Below are 18,779 nucleotides of genomic sequence, written 5' to 3'. Positions count from 1 at the left end.
CATATTAGCCTGTAGCTCAGCTGGTAGAGCACGGCGCTTGTAACGCCAGGGTAGTTGGTTCGATCCCCGGGACCACCCATACACAAAAATGAATGCACGCATGACTGTAAGTCGCTTTGGTTAAAAGTGTCTGCTAAATGGCATATTATTATTCATATCAGATAAACAAATGTACTATGGAAGCTATGAAAACAGAAATACATGACAGTTAAATGCATGACATGACAGTGCATAGTACCTGGATTCCTTCTGGTCCCCCTCCATTGGCAGAGCTTTTACCTGCTGAGAAGACAAACAAACAGCAGTTAGAGATGGAGCTGTAGTTTACAGTATTTAGGCTTCACAATTATGAAGCACTAATCTACTTTGATTGTCTATACTCACACCTTCATTGAAAGCATTGCCTTAGATTACAGGCATGATGCTTAACATGCACTCATGACTGTAAGTCGCTTTGGATAAAAGCGTCTGCTAAATGCCATATTATTATTATTATTATTAGTTTAGTTGTCAATTCAACATCTATTCCACGTTGTTTCAACGTAATTTCATTGAAATTACTAGGCTATGATGGCGCCGGAGGGGATGGCTGCCGTTTTATGGACTCTTAACCAACCATGCTATTTTGTTTGTTTTTTCGCATTGTTTGTAACTTATTTTGATTTGCTCCAGACACCGACAGGGTCCTCATCCTCATCATTTGCAGTAGAAAGAAAAGGAGATATCGCGGCAGGAGATCAGGGTGCTTGGTAAGGAGCCGGCGACGAGTGGCTAATCTGCCTTTGCCTTCGATACTATTGGCCAATTTACAATCGCTAGATAATAAAATGGACGAACTACAGGCACGAATATCCTGCAAACGGGACATTAAAAACTGTAATATATTATGTTTCACCGAGTCGTGGCTAAACGATGACATGAATAACATACAGCTGGTGGGTTATACACTGTATCGGCAGGATAGAACAGCAGCCTCTTGTAAGACAAGGGGTGGCGGTCTATGTATATTTGTAAACAACAGCTGGTGCACAATATTTAAGGAAGTCTCAAGGTTTTGCTCATGATAAGCTGTAGACCACACTATCTACCAAGATAATTTTCATCTATATTCTTCGTAGCTGTCTATTTACCACCACAAACCGATGCTCGCACTAAGACCGCACTCAATGAACTGTATTACGGCCATAAGCAAACAGGAAAACGCTCATCCAGAGTCGGCGCTCCTAGAGGCCGGGGACTTTAATGCAGGGAAACTTACATCCGTTTTACCTAATTTCTACCAGCATGTTAAATGTGCAACCAGAGGGAAAAAACTCTACACCACCTTTAACTCCACACACAGAGACGCGTACAAAGCTCTCCCTCGCCCTCCATTTGGCAAATCTGACCATAATTATATCCTCCTGATTCCTGCTTATAAGCAAAAACTAAAGCAGGAAGCACCAGTGACTCGGTCAATAAAAAAGTGGTTAGATGAAGCAGATGCTAAGCTACAGGACTGTTTTGCATTGAGGAGTACACCACATCAGTCACTGGCTTCATCAATAAGTGCATCGATGACGACGTCCCCACGGTGACTGTACGTATATACCCCAACCAGAAGCCATGGATTACAGGCAACATCCGCACTGAGCTAAAGGGTAGAGCTGCCGCTTTCAAGGAGCGGGACTCTAACCCGAAGCGTATAAGAAATCCCGCTATGCCCTCTGACGAACCATCAAACAGTCAAAGAGTCAATAAAGGACTAAGATCGATTCGGTACAACACCGGCTCGAAACTCGTCGGATGTGGCAGGGCTTGCAAACTATTACAGACTAGAAAGGGAAGCACAGCTGCGATCTTCCCAGTGACACGAGCCTACCCGACGAGCTAAATTACTTCTATACTCGCTTCGATGCAAGTAACAATGAAACATGCATGAGAGCATCAGCTGTTCCAGATGACTGTGTGATCACGCTCTCCGTAGCCGATGTGGATAAGACCTTCAAACAGTTGAACATTCACAAGGACGCAGGGCCAGACGGATTACCAGGACATGTACTCCGAGCATGCGCTGACCAACTGGCAAGTGTCTTCACTGACATTTTCAACCTCTCCCTGTCTGTCTGTAATACCAACATGTTTCAAGCAGACCTACAGTGCTATGAAAAAGTATTTGCCCCCTTTCTAATTTTCTCTACTTTTGCATATTTGTGATACTGAATGTTATCAGATCTTCAACCAAAACCTAATATTAGATAAAGGGAACATAAGTGAACAAATAACACAACAATTATATATTTATTTCATAAACAAAGTTATGCAACACCCAATTCCCCTGTGTGAAAAAGTAATTGCCCCCTTACACTCAATAACTGCTTGTGCCACCTTTAGCTGCAATGACTTCCTGTAGTTGTTGATTAGTCTCTCACGTCGCTGTGGAGGAACTTTGGCCCACTCTTCCATGCAGAACTGCTTTAACTCAGTGACGTGTGGATTTTCAAGCATGAACTGCTCGTTTCAAGTCCTGCCACAACATCTCAATTGGGATTAGGTCTTGACTTTGACTAGGCCATTCCAAAACATCACATTTGTTGCTTTTTAGCAATTTTCATGTAGACTTGATTGTGTGTTTTGGATCATTGTCTTGCTGCATGACCCAGCTGCGCTTCAGCTTCAGCTCACAGACGGATGGTCTGACATTCTCCTGTAGAATTCTCTGATACAAAGCAGAATTCATGGTTCCTTCTATTAAGGCAAGTCGTCCAGGTCCTGAGGCAGCAAAGCATCCCCAAACCATCACATCACCACCACCATGCTTGACCTTTGGTATGATGTTCTTACTGTGGAATGCAGAGTTTGGTTTTCGCCAGGCATTACTGTGCATAGTCCTCTCTCGGGATACTCTGTCGGAATCAGTCCAGCCAGAGGGATTCTCAGTTCATCACGCAGATAGGAAAAAATATCTCTCCGGGAAGCAGAAGGGCAGAGGTGTGTGTTTCATGATTAACGACTTATGGTGTAATTGTAGTAACATACAGAAACTCAAGTATTTTTGTTCATCCGACCTAGAATATATCACAATCAAATGCAGACCGCATTATCTCCCAAGACAATTTTCCTCCATTATAACCACGGCCCTCAAATAAGTTATTCACTCTGCAAGGCAATCAAACAAGCAAAACGTAAGTATAGAGACAAAGTGAAGTCGCAATTCAACAGCTCAGACACGAGACATCACAGACTACAAAAGGAAAACCAGCCATGTCGGCGAGACAGACGTCTTACTTCCAGACAAGCTAATCACCTTCTTCGCCACATTGAGGATAACACAGTCGTACCGACGTGGCCCGCTCCCAAGGACTGTGGGCTCTCCTTCTCCGTGGCCAACATGAGTAAAACATTTAAACGTGTTAACCTGCCCAGACGGCATCCCTAGCCACGTCCTCAGAGCATGCGCAGACCAGCTGGCTGGTGTGTTTACGGACATATTCAATCTCTCCCTATCCCAGTTTGCTGTCCCCACATGTTTCAAGATGGCCACCATTGTTCCTTTACCCAAGAAAGAAAAGGTAACTGAACTAAACGACTATCGCCCTGTCATCATGAAGTGCTTTGAGAGACTAGTCAAGGATCATATCACCTCTACCTTAACTGCCACCCTAGATCCACTTCAATTTGCTTACCACCCCAATAGATCCACAGACGATGCAATTGCCATCACTCTGCACACTGCCCTATCCCATCTGGACAAGAGGAATACCTATGTAAGAATGCTGTTCATTGACTATAGCTTAGCATTCAACACCATAGTACCCTCCAAGCTCATCATTAAGCTCGAGGCCCTGGGTCTGAACCCCGCACTGTGCAACTGGATCCTGGACTTCCTGACGGGCTGCCCCCAGGTGGTGAAGGTAAGAAACAACATCTCCACTTCACTGATCCTCAACACTGGGGCCCCACAAGAGTGCATGCTCAGCCCACTCCTTTACTCCCTGTTCAACCATGACTGCGTGGCCAAGCATGCCTCCAACTCAATCATCAAGTTTGCAGACGACACAACAGTAGTAGGCTTGACTACCAACAATGACAAGACAGCCTACAGGGAGGAGGTGAGGGCTCTGGGAGTGTGGTGCCAGGAAAATAACCTCACTCAACGTCAACAAAACAAAGGAGATGATCGTGGACTTCAGGAAGATTCAAGTTCCTTGGCGTACACATCACTGACAAACTGAAATGGACCACCCACACAGACAGTGTGGTGAAGAAGGTGCAACAGAGCCTCTTCAACGTCAGGAGGCTAAAGGAATTTGGCTTGGCACCTAAAACCCTCAGAAACTTTTACAGATGCACTATTGAGAGCATCCTGTCAGGCTGTATCACTGCCTGGTACGGCAACTGCACCGCCCGCAACCGCAAGGCTCTCCAGAGGGTGGTGCGGACTACACAACGCATTACCGGGGGCACACTACCCGCCCTCCAGGACACCTACAGCACCCGATGTCACAGGAAGGCCAAAAAGATCATCAAGGACATCAACGACCTGAGCCACTGCCTGTTCACCCCGCTATCATCCAGAAGGCGAGGTCAGTACAGGTGCATCAAAGCTGGGACCCGAGAGACTGAAAAACAGCTTCTATCTCAAGGCCATCAGACTGTTAAACATTAGAGGCTGCTGCCTAAAGACATAACTAGAAATCACTGGGCACTTTAAGAAATGGAACTCTAGCGACATTAATCATGTTAACATATCTTGCATTACTCATCTCATATGTATATACTGAATTCTATACTATTCTACTGTATCTTAGTCCATGCCGCTCTGACATCGCTCGTCCATATATGTATATATTCTTAATTCATTCCTTACTTAGATTTGTGTATATTGTTGTGAAATTGTTAGATATTACTTGTTAGATATTACTGCACTGTCGGAGCTAGAAGCACAAGCATTTTGCTACACCTGGAATAACATCTGCTAAACACGTGTATGTGAGCAATAAAATCTGATTTGATTTGTTTTGACTCTGTGCCATTACCCCCTGTATATAGCCTCGCTATTGTTTTTTTACTTCTGCTCTTTAAATATTTCTTATTTTGATTTCTTATTTTTGTAGGTATTCTTTCTTAAAACTGCATTGTTGGTTAAGGGCTTGTAAGTAAGCAAGTAAGGTCTACACCTGTTGTATTCGGCGCATGTGACAAATAAAATTTGATTTGATAGGGCTCTATCACAGTAAATGGTCTCTAAACAGATGGTGACAATGTAGGAATTCATAATTGACTACCCAACTTTAGAAATCTCTCTCAATGGCCTCTAAACGTATAAGTTCCATGAGTTAAAGTCTGTTAGGAATCAGGCAGCCTCACAATTGACAAACATCTGTTTTAGTTTCAGCTATGGGTCAGAGAGACATGTAAACATGTGGGTCAGAGATCAGGGAGATATGCCTCAAAGCTAATATATTCCCCCTTTCTTCCTGTTTATATTGCATACAGTTGTGGTTTCCCTCTGTGAGTTGTGACTAGTAAACCATTAACCGCATTGAAATTTAGAACTGATTCTCCTTCAGATACTAATGGGCCTGCATTGTTTTTCTATGTACTACTACTGTTATACTCTGTTTCTAAAATGATCCTTACTATCCACCTCAGATTTGGCCCTTAGCTTAGCTACCAAATGCTTTGTGCCATAGACAGACTGATTTACAGGTGGGTGATACTACACAGAATTGAGCAACAAACAAATGAGACTTCATTGGTTTACTGTACTGTATCTTAAAAGAACTGCTAACTATTTGGTTGGCTGACAAAACAGCATTGAGCTGGTAAAGCTATTTCAAAACGAAACCAATCAATTTAAGCCAAATACGCCATACAGAGCAAGGACATGTGGGACAGATAGTAAGTATGCACAGACCCACAATTCAGGCTGTTTTACCCTTTTTCTTCAAGAAGTAGACTGCCACAACAACTGCCACTCCCACAACCAGCAACACTATACTCACAATCCCAGCGATGGCATCAGCAGACAGACCTGGAGTTAGAGAGCCCTCCGCTGCAGAGACCAGGAGAGACCCATAGAGAGATGAGAGAAAGGCTACACACAGTGAACAATCAGTACTGCACATTACAGTGCATCTAGGTGACAATTACAACACAGTAAATACACCTAAAGGCATGAAATGCAAAACTTATACGAATTAATCCTCTTGCATCAAGTTTTCTGTATGGAACATTCTTACACAGCATATCAGCAGCAGGTTTTGAAATAGATATCATTATGCAGATTACATATTTACATAGTCAAATAGCCTACTGTATGCTATGCAAGTTGGAGATCAATAAACATGTAATTATTATCTACTTACTATGTTCATATGTGTGATGTTGGAGTCATAATGGTTGGTGTAAAGTTTGTGTTCATTCAATGTTATATTATTTTCACGTGCACATGTTGATGGTACATTGGGTACATTTATCTGGTACATTTATCCCCAGGCTTATAGGAAAGTACTTACAGATTACATTCACAGTGTCACTGGCATTTGTAGAGCTGACAGGGTTTCTGACTCTACACAGGTATTCTCCACTGTCTGTTCTCTTCAGGGTTTATGGACAGCACTCTCTTATCCTCAGAGACGATGATATTGTCACCAGCAGACAGAAGCTGACCATCCTTTTTCCACTCTCTGCTGATGATGGAGCCAGAAGCATCACAGGTAAAGTTGACAGAGCTCCCCTCGATAATTGGAGGGTTTGGGAAGCTGTAATGGTAGCAACAGATATTAGTTATGTGAAGGATAATGGTTATATGAATCAGATAGGTTGGTTTGATAATACAGATTGTAGCCTAGATTACAATGTAGATTATATATTATATTGTCAAACAGTAACAGTTGCCTGAAAACACAAAGCAAATTATTACGTTTAGAAGTATAATAGGGGCAGAAGAGCTCTCAAAGCTATGACAACATCTTCATTCAGGTTGGCTCGCGTCACTGGGCAGCTCGCGCTGGGTTTCCCTTTGTAATGCGTGATAGTTTGCAAGCCCAGCCACAACCGACGAGCGTCAGAGCTGGTGTAGTAGGATTCGATCTCTCCTGTATTGACAATTTGCCTGTTTGATGGTTTGTCGGAGGGCACAGCAGGATTTCTTATAAGCGTCCAGATTAGTGTCGCGCCCATGAAAGCGGCAGCTATAGCCTTTAGCTCAGTGCTGATGTTACCTGCAATACATGGCTACTGTTTGGGATATGTACTGTATGTACAGTCATTGTGGGGACAACGTCATCGATGCACTTACAAATGAAGCCGGTGACTGAATGACATCGGATGAATCTGGGAACATATTCCAGTCTGTGCTGGAAAAAAAGTCCTGTAGTTTAGCTCACGCTTCATCGGACCACTTCCATATTAAGCGCGTAGAAATTCTTGCAAATGTATAAAAAAGAAAAACCTGAAATACCTTATTTACATAAGTATTCAGACCCTTAACTCTGAGACTCGAAATTGAGCTCAGGTGTATCCTGTTTCCGTTGATCATCCTTGAGATGTTTCTACAACTTGAATGGAGTCCACCTGTTGTAAATTCAATTGATTGGACATGATTTGGAAAGGCACACACCTGTCTATATAAGGTCCCACAGTTGACAGTGCATGTCAGAGCAAAAACCAAGCCATGAGGTTGAAGGAATTGTTCGTAGAGTTTCGAGACAGGACTGTGTCAAGGCAAAGATCTGAGGAAGGGTACCAAAACATTTATGCAGCATTGAAGGTCCCCAAGAACACAGTGGCCTCCATCATTCTTAAATGGAAGAAGTTTGAAACCACCAAGACTCTTCCTAGCGCTGGCCGTCCAGCCAAATGAAGCAATCGGGGAGAAGGGCATTGGTCAGGGAGGTGACCAAGAACCCGATGGTCACTCTGACAGAGCTCCAAAGTTCCTTCCAGAAGGACAAACATCTCTGCAGCACTCCACCAATCAGGCCTTTATGGTAGAGTGGCCAGACGCAAGCCACTCCTCAGTAAAAGGCATATGACAGCCCGCTTGGAGTTGGACAAAAGGCACCATTCCAAGCATCACATCTGGAGGAAACCTGGCACCATCCCTATGGTGAAGCATGGTGGTGGCAGCATCACGCTGTAGGGATATTTTTCATTGGCAGGGACTGGAAGACTAGTCAGGATCGAGGGAAAGATGAACGGAGGAAAGTACAGAGAGATCCTTGATGAAAACCTGCTCCAGAGCGCTCAGGACCTCAGACTGGGGCGACGGTTCACCTTCCAACAGGACAACGACCTTAAGCACACAGCCAAGAACGCAGGAGTGGCTTGGGGACAAGTCTCTGAATGTCCTTGAGTGGCCCAGCCAGAGCCCGGACTTGAACCCGATCGAACATCTCTGGAGAGACCTGAAAATATCTGTGCAACGACGCTCCCCATCCAACCTGACAGAGCTTGAGAGTATCTGCAGAGAAGAATGGGAGAAACTCCCCAAATAAAGGTGTGCCAAGCTTGTAGCGTCATACCCAAGAAGACTTGAGGCTGTAATCGCTACCAAAGGTGCTTCAACAAAGTACTGAGTAAAGGGTCTGAATACTTATGTAAATGTGACATTTCAATTTTTTTGTTCTCCTCGCATCCGCCAAACCCAGATTTGTCCGTAGGACTGCCAGATTGTGAAGTGTGATTAATCACTCCAGAGAACGCGTTTCCACTACTCCAGAGTCCAATGGCGGCGAGCTTTACTCCAGCCGATGCTTGGCATTGTGCATGGTGATCTCAGGCTTGTATGCGGCTGCTTGGCCATGGAAACCCATTTCATGAAGCTTCCGACTAACAGTTCTTGTGCTGACGTTGCTTCCAGAGGCAGTTTGGAACTCGGTAGTGATTGTTGCAACCGAGGACAGATGATTTTTACGCACTACGCGCTTCAGCACTTGGCGGTCCCGTTCTGTGAGCTTGTGTGGCCTACCACTTCGCGGATGAGCTGTTGTTGCTCCTAGACATTTACAATTCAAAATAACAGCACTTATAGTAGATTGGGGCAGCTCTAGCAGGGCAGAAATTTGACAAACTGACTTGTTGGAAAGGTTGCATCCTATGACGGTGCAACGTTGAAAGTCACTGAGCTCTTCAGTAAGGCCATTTCACTGCCAATGTTTGTCTATGGAGATTGCATGTTGTGTGCTCGATTTTATATACCTGTCAGCAACGGGTGTGGCTGAAATAGCCAAATCCACTAATTTGAAGGGGTGTCCACATACTTCTGTAAATACAGTACATTGTATCTACCTCAGTTACCTCGTACCCCCTGCACATCGACTCGGTACTGGTACCCCGGGTATATAGCCAAGTTATTGTTACTCATTGTGTATTTATTATTACTTTTATTATTACAGGTTTTATTTTTCTATTATTTCTCTATTTTCTTTCTCTCTGCATTGTTGGAAGGGCCCGTAAGTAAGCATTTAACAGCTGTTGTTTAAGAACCATGTGACAAATAAAATTGTATTTGATTCTGACAATACATTTTCATCCTCATCATATGGACACTATTCAACAAGGCCATTAAATGGTATCAAAGAGGTGATCATGTTGGGGGGTTTGCTATTTCTTCACCGCATGACAGAGCATTTGTCACGATCGTCAAAAGGAGGAGACCAAAGCGCAGCGTGTTGAGCGAACATCGTAGACTTTATTATAAAGAAACCACGATCAAAACAACAAACCAAATATGACGAAAGTGAAGTTCAATACTGATAATGACTAACAGCAACAAGGAAACAAAAACCCACAAAACCAAGGTGAAACCACACAGTATAAATATGGCTCCCAATCAGAGATAACGAGCCGACAGCTGACACTCGTTACCTCCGATTGGGAGTCATATGACTAAATCAACATCAAAACCAAACATAGAAATGAAACAACTAGATCCCACATAGAACTACACCCAAATGAAAATGACAACCCTGGCTCACTACTAAGAGTCCCGGAGCCAGAACGTCACAGTACCCCCCCCTAAAGGCGCGGACTGCGACCGCGCCTCACAACCCCACAATAGGGGAGGGCTGGGTGGGTGTTGCTCCCCGGAGGCGGTTCCGGCTCCGGGCTTGACCACCACCCCACTATAGTTACTACCCGCTTTCTTAACCTCCTCCCAATGACCACCCTCCACTTAAACCCACCTGGATTAAGGGGCAGCACCGGACTAAGAGGCAGCACCAGGCTGAGGGACAGCACCGGACTAAGGGGCAGCACTGGACTAAGGGGCAGCACTGGACTAAGGGGCAGCACCTGACTAAATGGCGGATCTGGCTGCTCATGGCTGGCTGACGGATCTGGCTGCTCATGGCTGGCGGAAGGCTCTGGCTGCTCCTGGCTGGCGGAAGGCTCTGGCTGATCCGGTCTGACGGAAGGCTCTGGCTGCTCCTGTCTGGCGGAAGGCTCTGGCTGATCCTGTCTGGCGGAAGGCTCTGGCTGATCCTGTCTGGCGGAAGGCTCTGGCTGATCCTGTCTGGCGGAAGGCTCTGGCTGATCCTGTCTGGCGGAAGGCTCTGGCTGATCCTGTCTGGCGGAGAGCTCTAGCGGCTCCGGTCTGGCGGACGGCTCTGAAGGCTCATGGCAGACGGGCGGCTTTGCAGGCTCAGTACAGACGGGCAGTTCAGACGGCGTTGGGCAGACGGACAGTTCAGACGGGCGTTGGGCAGACGGGCAGTTCAGGCGCCCGTTGGGCAGACGGGCAGTTCAGACGGCGTTGGGCAGACGGACAGTTCAGGCGCCGTTGGGCAGACGGGCAGTTCAGACGGCGTTGGGCAGACGGACAGTTCAGGCCCCGTTGGGCAGACGGGCAGTTCAGACGGCGTTGGGCAGACGGACAGTTCAGGCCCCGTTGGGCAGACGGCAGACTCTGGCCGTCTGAGGCGCACCGTAGGCCTGGTGCGTGGTGCCGGAACTGGAGGTACCGGGCTGAGGACACGCATCTCAGGGCTAGTGCGGGGGAGAAGCAACAGGGCATGCTTGGCCCTGGGGACGCACCCGTAGGCCTGATGCGTGGTGCCGGAACTGGAGGTACCGGGCTGAGGACACGCATCTCAGGGCTAGTGCGGGGAGAAGCAACAGGGCATGCTTGGCCCTGGGGATGCACCGTAGGCCTGATGCGTGGTGCCGGAACTGGAGGTACCGGGCTGAGGACACACATCTCAGGGCTAGTGCGGGAAGCAGCAACAGGGCATGCTTGGCCCTGGGGACGCACATAAGGCCTAGTGCGGAGAGCAGCAACAGGGCATGCTGGACCCTGGGGACGCACATAAGGCCTAGTGCGGAGAGCAGGAACAGGCCGGGCTGGGCTGGCGACGCGCACCGTATCTCTGGTGCGAGAGGCCGGAACAGGCCGGGCCGGGCTGGCGAAGCGCACCGTATCCCTGGTGCGTGGAGTAGGAACAGGCCGGGCTGGGCTGGCGACGCGCACCGTATCCCTGGTGCGTGGAGTAGGAACAGGCCGGGCTGAGCTGGCGACGCGCACCGTATCCCTGGTGCGAGTGGCCGGAACAGGCCGGGCCGGGCTGGCGGCGCACCCTATCCCTGGTGCGTGGAGCAGGAACAGGCCGGGCTGGGCTGGCGACGCGCACCGCATCCCTGGTGCGAGTGGCCGGAACAGGCCGGGCCGGGCTGGCGTAGCACACCGTGGACCTGGTGCTTGGAGTAGGAACAGGCCGGTCCCCACCGGGAACACACACCACTGGCCTCAACCGAGGATCAGGAACGGGCCGGACCGGACTGGCAACACACATCAGTCTTTCACGCCGTGCCACACACACTTCCCTCCCTCTACTCGCCAATGGCTCCCGTACTCCGTTAGCCTTCTCTCCTTTTCTCCCTGTGGCAGCCTCCTGCTGCCCAGCCGCCCAAGCCATGTGCCCCCCCCAAAAAATTTTTTGGGGGTTGCCTCCCGTCCTTCCGACGATGGCCCTGCCGATGCCGTTGCTCCTCCTCGCCGTCGCCTCTCCACCGTCTCGTTCCATGGTCGGCGATCCATACCATCCAGGATCTCCTCCCAAGTCCAGGACCCTTTACCGTCCAACAGTTCCTCCCATGTCCAGACCCTTTGCTCCTGGACGCGCTGCTTGGTCCTTTTATGGTGGGTTTTTCTGTCACGATCGTCTGAGGAAACGGACCAATACGCAGCGTGTTGAGCGAACATCGTAGACTTTATTATAAAGAAACCACGATCAAAACAACAAACCAAATATGACGAAAGTGAAGTTCAATACTGATAATGACTAACAGCAACAAGGAAACAAAAACCCACAAAACCAAGGTGAAACCACACAGTATAAATATGGCTCCCAATCAGAGATAACGAGCCGACAGCTGACACTCGTTACCTCCGATTGGGAGTCATATGACTAAATCAACATCAAAACCAAACATAGAAATGAAACAACTAGATCCCACATAGAACTACACCCAAATGAAAATGACAACCCTGGCTCACTACTAAGAGTCCCGGAGCCAGAACGTCACAGCATTGACCAGCTACAACATACAATGTAGCTCCAATATAAAATATCCTCACAACCACAGCAACTTGACAACAAACGCTACATGGAATCAGCATGTAGATAATGGAAAAGAGTTAGACATGTAAGTTAGAGACTCACATGTGATGTTTAAGGTTAGTATCTGGTTGTTCAAGTTGACAGGGTTTGACACTATGCACATGAAATGCCCCCGGTTATATCAAGTCACATTGGCTATGGTGAGAGTGCTGTTCCCATCACCAAGCTGAACTCCATCACTGGCTGTGACATCTGAGCTGCCATTCAGCCAGTGGTAAGAGAAGGGGGAGGAGCCAGAGGAGGAGCAGGACAGACTGACAGAGCTGTTGAACTCCACTAAGTCTGTGTTGTTGGGAGTTATCATCACATTAGAGACTGGCTCTGTGGGTTTAAAACACAATAACAACTCTGTTCTTATCTTAATCCAAAACTACACACAAACCATTAAAACAGCTGAATGAATTATTTCAGAATAAGCACCATGCAAACTAGCTTGACATTAACCAAGTTGAAAATAGCAACAATCTCATCCATTTATTAAACCATTGGGCAGAAATAGAGCCATAATATCTTGAAAGCTAAGTAGAGCATCACAAGCTGATCATGTTAATCTTCCTTGTTTGATGTTAAAGGAGACCATTTACTTACTGCTTCTCGAACACCTGTACTTTATAAATGATGCAGAGGACAAATCTAAAGTGTACATTAAAGTGGAAATTCTGGATTTCAAATGATTGATATAAAGCCAAAAGTTTGGACATCCCTTTAAACATGGGTCAAAAAAATATTTTCCTAACATATTGATAACTAATTGTTAGGAATTAATTACAATTGTATGATATAGGTTTCTGTAATATATCCAGTGGTGGAAAAAGTACTCAATTGTCATTCTTGAGTAAAAAGTAAACATACCTTAATAGAAAATGACTCAAGTAAAAGTGAAAGTCACCCAGTAAAATACTACTTGAGAAAAAGTCTAAAACTATTTGGTTTTAAATATACTTAAGTATCAAAAGTAAATGTAATTGCTCAAATGTACTTAAAGTAAAAGTATAAACCATTTCAAATTCCCTATATTAAGCAAACCAGACGGCAAACGTACATTTTTATTTATTTATTGACGGATAGCCAGGGGCACACTCCAACACTCAGACATAATTTACAAACGAAGCATTTGTATTTAGTGAGTCCGCCACATCAGAGGTAGTTGGGATAACCAGGGATGTTCTCTTGATAAGTGTGTCAATTGGACCATTTTCCTGTAAAAATGTAACGAGTACATTTGGGTGTCAGGGAAGATGTACAGTGGGGAGAACAAGTATTTGATACACTGCCGATTTTGCAGATTTTCCTACTTACAAAGCATGTAGAGGTCTGTCATTTTTATCATAGGTACACTTCAACTGTGAGAGACGGAATCTAAAACAAAAATCCAGAAAATCACATTGTATGATTTTAAGTAATTAATTTGCATTTTATTGCATGACATAAGTATTTGATACATCAGAAAAGCAGAACTTAATATTTGGTACAGAAACCTTTGTTTGCAATTACAGAGATCATACGTTTCCTGTAGGTCTTGACCAGGTTTGCACACACTGCAGCAGGGATTTTGGCCCACTCCTCCATACAGACCTTCTCCAGATCCTTCAGGTTTCGGGGCTGTCGCTGGGCAATACGGACTTTCAGCTCCCTCCAAAGATTTTCTATTGGGTTCAGGTCTGGAGACTGGCTAGGCCACTCCAGGACCTTGAGATGCTCTTACGGAGCCACTCCTTAGTTGCCCTGGCTGTGTGTTTCGGGTCGTTGTCATGCTGGAAGACCCAGCCACTACCCATCTTCAATGCTCTTACTGAGGGAAGGAGGTTGTTGGCCAAGATCTCGCGATGCATGGACCCATCCATCCTCCCCTCAATACGGTGCAGTCGTCCTGTCCCCTTTGCAGAAAAGCATCCCCAAAGAATGATGTTTCCACCTCCATGCTTCACGGTTGGGATGGTGTTCTTGGGGTTGTACTCATCCTTCTTCTTTCTCCAAACACGGCGAGTGGAGTTTAGACCAAAAAGCTAAATTTTTGTTTCATCAGACCACATGACCTTCTCCCATTCCTCCTCTGGATCATCCAGATGGTCATTGGCAAACTTCAGATGGGCCTGGACATGCGCTGGCTTGAGCAGGGGGACCTTGCGTGCGCTGCAGGATTTTAATCCATGACGGCGTAGTGTGTTACTAATGGTTTTCTTTGAGACTGTGGTCCCAGCTCTCTTCAGGTCATTGACCAGGTCCTGCCGTGTAGTTCTGGGCTGATCCCTCACCTTCCTCATGATCATTGATGCCCCACGAGGTGAGATCTTGCATGGAGCCCCAGACCGAGGGTGATTGACCGTCATCTTGAACTTCTTCCATTTTCTAATAATTGTGCCAACAGTTGTTGCCTTCTCACCAAGCTGCTTGCCTATTTTCCTGTAGCCCATCCCAGCCTTGTGCAGGTCTACAATTTTATCCCTGATGTCCTTACACAGCTCTCTGGTCTTGGCCATTGTGGAGAGGTTGGAGTCTGTTTGATTGAGTGTGTGGACAGGTGTCTTTTATACAGGTAACAAGTTCAAATGAGTTCAATTGGTGGCTGACTAAAAAAGTATTTAGTCAGCCACCAATTGGCAAGTTCTCCCACTTAAAAAGATGAGAGAGGCCTGTAATCTTCATCATAGGTACACGTCAACTATGACAATAATCTTTTTAAGTGGGAGAACTTGCACAATTGGTGGCTGACTAAATACTTTTTTCCCCCACTGTATATATATATATATATATATATATATATACAGTGCCTTGCAAAAATATTCATCCCTCTTGGTGTTTTTCCTATTTTGTTGCATTACAACCTGTAATCTAAATGGATTTTTATTTGGATTTAATGTAATGGACATACACAAAATAGTCCAAATTGGTGATATGAAATGAAAAAAAATGACTTGTTTAAAAAAATTAGACAAAATAAATAACGGAAAAGTTGTGCGTGCATATGTATTCACCCCCTTTGCTATGAAGCCACTAAAAAAGATTTGGTGCAACCAATTACCTTCAGAAGTCACATAATTAGTTAAATAAAGTCCACGTGTGTAATCTAAGTGTCACATGATCTCAGTATATACCTGTTCTGAAAGTGGAGAAGTACCGATCAGGGTTGGGTTATATAAAAATATCAGAAACTTTCAACATCCCACGGAGCACCATTAAATCCATTATTAAAAAATTGAAAGAATATGGCACCACAACAAACCTGCCAAGAGAGGGCCACCCACCAAAACTCATGGACCAGACAAGGAGGGAATTAATCAGAGAGGCAACAAAGACATCAAAGAGAACCCTGAAGGAGCTGCAAAGCTGCACAACGGAGATTGGAGTATCTGTCCATAGGACCACTTTAAAGCCGTACACTCCGCAGAGCTGGGCTTTACGGAAGAGTGGCCAGAAAAAAGCCATTGCTCAAAGAAAAAATAAGCAAACACGTTTGGTGTTCGCCAAAAGGCATGTGGGAGACTCCCCAAACATATGGAAGAAGGTACTCTGGTCAGATGAGACTAAAATTGAGCTTTTTGGCCATCAAGGAAAAAGCTATGTCTGGCGCAAACCCAACACCTCTAATCACCTCGAGAAGACCATCCTCACAGTGAAGCATGGTGGTGGCAGCATCATGCTGTGGGAATGTTTTTCATTAGCAGGGACTGGGAAACTGGTCAGAATTGAATGAATGATGGATGGCGTTAAATACAGTGAAATTCTTGAGGAAACCTGTTTCAGTCTTAAAGAGATTTGAGACTGGGACGGAGGTTCATCTTCCAGAAGGACAATGACCATAAGCATACTGCTAAAGTGGTTTAAGGGGAAACATTTAAATGTCTTGGAATGGCCTAGTCAAAGTCCAGACCTCAATCAAATTGAGATTCTGTGGTATGACTTAAAGATTGCTGTACACCAGAGGAACCCATCCAACTTGAAGGAGCTGGAGCAGTTTTGCCTTGAAGAATGGGGGGTGAGTAGTTATGCACGCTCAAGTTTTCTGTTTTTTTGTCTTATTTCTTGTTTGTTTCACAAAAAACAATATTTTGTGTCTTCAAAGTGGTAGGCATGTTGTGTAAATCCAATGATACAACCCCCCCAAATCAATTTCAATTCCAGGTTGTAAGGCAACAAAATAGGAAAAATGCCAAGGGGGGTGAATACTTTCGCAAAGCCACTGTATATATATATGAATATATTTTTTTAATTCCAACTTTTCAGGGGGTGCTGCAGCACCCTACTTCCTCGGCTATGGACATAACACCCCAATCATTTTAGTGGTTAGTTTTAACCTTCTTCATAACAGTATTGTTCAGTCAATAGTTTTTACTTTCATCATTAATTTGTATTCAAGAACAAGATCCCTAGTCTATCTGCTTTTTTGGTCAACTTACATACTCTGTAATAATGATAGGGTAGTATAAAATGTAGGTTAATGAACTTGGAATGATTATGAATGGTTGAAAGGGTGAAGTTGGCACTGCCAGGGTAATGTGCTTTGAAAAAACATTAATTCTCACACAACCACAGAGCAGCCAATTTCCCTAAATTGTCTTTTACAGGAGGAAAAAAAACTGTAAAACGCCCTCAGGCACAGGCTGACATTTGAAGGTTTCGTCCTAACTCACACCAATCTGCACTACCATCTTATTTCACTAGACCTTTACAGAGCGTTTTGTTAGGATAACACATGTTCTGACACTTGGAACATTCTTCTCAGGGCTTTAGGAGGTGTGTTCCTCTGACTGGGATCCAGATTGTTTTCCCGGATTCAAACAATAACAAATAGGTGCAACACAGACAGAGCCCGCTATTTTTTGCGGGAAGTTGTGAAACAGGCTCATGACACAAAACATAACTGAGAGAAACAGAACCTTAAAAAGATGTGGATTATAGACCACACAATGGAAGAAATGAAAGTGGGTCAGGCTTTATCAATTAAAAGGTAGAGCTTGTCACGTGGTTCGGTTTGAGGTTTTGACAGGAAATGTAATGAAAGGAATAGAAACTTAAGGGCTCATTTGCAGAGGAAATGAAAGTAAAAACAGGAGTGTGACAAACTAATATCACCAACCAAATCAATTGTAAATCATTTGTAAATCTTTTACATATAACCTTCAGTTCAAGGGCAAAGTCTTGTATGCGTTTGTGTTACTTGGCTTCCTGTCCCGTTTCTTTGTCCCCTCATCACTCATTAGGATGCAATAGTGTGCATATTCTGTGTATGCTTTGCACAGACACTCCAATGACATTGTTGCAATCACATGAAAAATGTTGTATCAAAAGAGTCTGTTAAATTCTGTTCTATTGGACAAATTACATTTACATTTGAGTCATTTAGCTGACACTCTTATACAGAGGGACTTACAGTGCCTTGCAAAAGTATTCATCCCCCTTGGCATTTTTCCTATTTTGTTGCATTACAACTTGTAATTTAAATGGATTTTTATTTGTATTTCATGTAATGGACATACACAAAATAGTCCAAATTGGGGAAGTGAAATGAAAAAAAATAACTTGTTTCAAAAAATGCAAAAAATTAATAACGGAAAAGTGGTGCGTGCATGTGTATTCACCCCTTTGCTATGAAGCCCCTAAATAAGATCTGGTCAAATCAAATCAAATCAAATCAAATTTTATTGGTCACATGCGCCGAGTACAACAGGTGCAGACATTACAGTGAAATGCTTTCTTACAGCCCTTAACCAACAGTGCATTTATTTTAAACAAAAAAAGTAAGAATAAAACAACAACAAAAAAAAGTGTTGAGAAAAAAGAGCAGAAGTCAAATAAAGTGACAGTAGGGAGGCTATATATACAGTAAAATAAAGTGACAGTAGGGAGGCTATATATACAGGGGGGTACCGTTGCAGAGTCAATGTGCGGGGGCACCGGCTAGTTGAGGTAGTTGAGGTAATATGTACATGTGGGTAGAGTTAAAGTGACTATGCATAAACACTTAACAGAGTAGCAGCAGCGTAAAAAGGATGGGGTGGGGGGGCAGTGCAAATAGTCCGGGTAGCCATGATTAGCTGTTCAGGAGTCTTATGGCTTGGGGGTAGAAGCTGTTGAGAAGTCTTTTGGACCTAGACTTGGCACTCCGGTACCGCTTGCCGTGCGGTAGCAGAGAGAACAGTCTATGACTAGGGTGGCTGGAGTCTTTGACAATTT

At 44.8% G+C, this 18,779-nt stretch overlaps 1 long non-coding RNA gene across 1 annotated transcript; it reads right to left on the bottom strand.

Annotated features, from left to right (window-relative positions):
- Positions 1-253: 253 nt before the first annotated feature.
- Positions 254-6,671, bottom strand: LOC123483372. Its single transcript, XR_006658214.1, has 3 exons — positions 6,501-6,671; positions 5,988-6,037; positions 254-282 (listed from the first exon to the last, which is right to left on the bottom strand). It is a non-coding gene; the product is annotated as an uncharacterized LOC123483372 (long non-coding RNA).
- Positions 6,672-18,779: the final 12,108 nt, after the last annotated feature.

This window comes from Coregonus clupeaformis, unplaced genomic scaffold (genome assembly GCF_020615455.1).
Source record: "Coregonus clupeaformis isolate EN_2021a unplaced genomic scaffold, ASM2061545v1 scaf0096, whole genome shotgun sequence".
Classification (NCBI taxonomy): Eukaryota; Metazoa; Chordata; class Actinopteri; order Salmoniformes; family Salmonidae; genus Coregonus; species Coregonus clupeaformis.
The sequence above is the reverse complement of the archived record's forward strand: the minus strand, read 5'-3'. Positions and strand labels throughout refer to the sequence as shown.